This window comes from Leopardus geoffroyi, chromosome A1, assembly GCF_018350155.1.
Source record: "Leopardus geoffroyi isolate Oge1 chromosome A1, O.geoffroyi_Oge1_pat1.0, whole genome shotgun sequence".
NCBI classification, from domain to species: Eukaryota; Metazoa; Chordata; class Mammalia; order Carnivora; family Felidae; genus Leopardus; species Leopardus geoffroyi.
The window spans coordinates 123984535-123987998 of NC_059326.1; positions in this window are offsets into that span (position 1 = coordinate 123984535).

The window sequence follows — 3464 nt, forward strand, 5'->3', positions numbered from 1 at the left end:
GTCCTGAATTAATAAAGTCTTTTCATTAGGCACCATATAAAAGATTCACAATTCTAAAACATAGATTTCAGGGAAAAATATTTTCAGTAAACTCTTTTTGTAAGTCAGTGACCAAGTAGGACAACAGAAACCATTACAAATATGTAAATAGAAAGAATTAGAAAATTGTACCTTATGTGGATGTATGCAGATCTGCAGTGCATGGCGTGGTAAGTATGTAGGCTGAGGTCAGCTCCTTCTTGCCTCTTGGCTTGGGGCCTTTGTGTAGGGCCTAATCATCTCAACTATAGCTGGTTAGCCCCATTTTACAGACAGAGTGATTAAATAACTTGCCAAAGTTCACATAGTTATTAAATGGACAAGTAGAAATTATCAATAGTGACTTCATAGTCAACTGCTATTAATTTCTTCCTCCCTGCTTGAAAGCTTAAAGTCTTTAGTCTTAGTAGGGGTAGGTAGAAAGAGATTTATCCCTGATCGAGTTTCATTGATTGAACCTGGTCACTACTTCTCTCTCTTTTTTTAAAATATAATTTATTGTCAAATTAGCTTCTGTACAACACTCAGTGCTCATCTCACAAGTTGTCGCTACTTCTCTTGAGGTGAAATACTTCTCTCTTTTATATCGAGGAAGATTTACAGTGAAGACATTCACAAATTGTGTTTCCTTTGCCATTTGGGATACAGAAAAGCCAACTTTCTTTGTTAAGTACAGCTAACATCTAGTGGGAATGGGAAGGGCTAGACTTTGGTAATACTATGCTTTCCTCGTGACTGTTTACCAACTTCCATTATTCACTGGTGAAACACTGTTTTGCAGTGAAGGGCCAAGAAGACCCTTTTATCTTAGGAAGGATTGCACAAGATACACAGTATTTGACTTGTATTATTCACTCACTTTTAGCTCTCATTAAATACACTTGTAAAACTACTTAGGGACTACTGGTATGTCATCTAGGAGGTCTGGTTGATCGCAGTCAGGAACTTTCAGGAATGCTATTTAAATAAGACTGGTTTCTAAACCAGAATCTCAAAATGTATTCATTCGTAATGGGGAGCAATTAAGGCTTATATGTCTTATCCACTGCACCTCCTCTTTTAGTATTGAAATACTTGGGGAAGTTGAACTATTATTTAGGAAGTTGCTAAGTGAGCATAGAATCAGAACAGGTTATGATGAAATATATTTACCTCACAATAGAGAAAATCTGTCTAGTTACCAGTCCCCATATCCAAAGTCTTTCCCATTTGCACCAATGTTTCCCAAACTTCAGTCCTTTGAATACCACCTTCATGATTTTTGCTGTTCCTGCATACCATTTATATTTACTTTTTATTTAATTGAATAAACTTTTTTGAACTTAACTATTTAGTGTCATTCTAAGCAATTATAGTTCTGAAATCCTGGGTTTGTTATGATTCTTAGTTATCTAAAATATTAAAATAAATATTACTTTAAAATGAAAATTGTCTATGAATTGCCTAAAATCAGTGGTATGTGTACCACACATTGGTAAATAGTCCCTTAATCATAGAGATTTTTGATAGAGAAAAATAGAGATTTTCATGTCTTTGAACTCTGCTGGGGTATGCTGAAAACCCCTCTTTGGTGACTTTTTTCCTTAGATGTGTTCCTAGCACCATAGTATCTTGGAGACACTATAAACCTCCCCCCCATCTATTTTGTGTTGATTTGCAGAGCTCCAACCATAACATTCATTAAAAAAAAATCTTTTTTATGGTTATGTGCATAGTAAGAGATTCTCAAGTATTCTTAGTACCTATGAATGAACATCTATTCTCCCCCATTTGAGGTGACCAATTTTTAGCCTACTGGAAGATTAAAAGAAAAATTTAACAGTCTTGGCATGATATTAGGCACAGTTTACATCAATTGAAAAATCATTATTTGAGTAATGTGGAGATAATATTGAAAACATAAAAAGTCTAAGATATCAATTCTCTTTATCTACATTACTTTGGAAAATGTAATGCCTCTTTCTAAAGTGTAAAGGATCTTAACTGCAAACTTTGGTTCTAAACTATGAAACATTTTTGAGGAAACTCATCCTACCTTATTATATGGGATGTACAGAATTTGGATAAACTCTATATAAACTTTACAGTGAATCTTCTATGACAGAAATCTTAAGATTTTAGATTTTTTTAAGTCCAAAGCGGGGCTTGAACTCATGATTCTGAGATCAAGACCTGAGCTGAGATTAAGAGTTGGATGCCCAATCAACTGAGCTACACAGGCACTCCCACAAATCTTAAGGTTTTATATTCCATTAGCCATGCCATTCTCTTCCCTAGACTTCTTGAGAAATTGGCTAATTTTATTTGTAGCACTTAGCATAATACCTGGCACACACTAGGTATTCAGTTAAAGCCTATTTAATCACTAAATGAATTCCTGCATTTTCCCTATGTTGTAATTTATTACCATCACTAATTTAAGATTTGTCAGAGAGAACCTGAATATAAAACATACAGGTCTCCTCCACTATTTGAAAGTGCAGTGTTCTTATGAAACCTTTCATAAGTCACAATGGTGTCAAATGAAGAAACAATTACCATTAATTTATATGAAAAAGTTTTTGAGACTTCTCAGACCAAATATATGACCTCTCTTAGACTTTTCTGATACTTGAGGACACATCTTGCTAACAGATACCAAAACAAATTGAGATGCTCATAGACACACTTCAAAGCTATAGTGGCTTGATGCTGATATGCTTAGTTCTTGGGGAAGGAGCTTAGTGTCACTCGCTGCTCCAGGTCATGCTACTTCTATAAGGCATCACTGCAGAAAAACACTGAATGCTATTTTTGCTTTTGCTTTTTTGTAAAAGCAGAAATCCTCCTTGGATTTTTCTGTTAGTGAAAAAAGGCCCTAATGTAAGTCTTTTATAAAAGCAAAGTGGCAGAATGTGAGCTTTCAAAACATGGGAGATACCCATACTGGCTTTACTTTCTTGGCACACACATCACAGAGCAAGTATTTACTTAATTGTGTTTGTCTTTTTTTCACTGTTTCTGTTCAGTTTTTGAATTATATTATTTTCATCCATTGCTTATTTTTTCTTTCCTTAATATTAAACTTTAGTTTTCATTGTAATTTACTTTTTCTTAACCAAAGCTAGCTCTCAAAAATTATATAGAATGTTTCATATAGAAGTGTTTCATTGCAATACCTGAAAGCAATAACAATCTGTTCTAGGACTGAATGGCAGAGATTGTTGACTAAGTGTTTTCTTTAACCCAGAGAAAATGAAAACACCAATTCATAAAGATGTATGCACCTCTCTGTTTATTGCAGCATTATTAAAGTGGCCAAGATATGGAAACAACCTAAGTGTCCAATAATAGACAAATGGATAAGAAAGATATGGTATAGATGCACAATGGAATATTACCTAGCTACGAAAAAGGATGAGATTGTGGCATCTGACCCAACATGG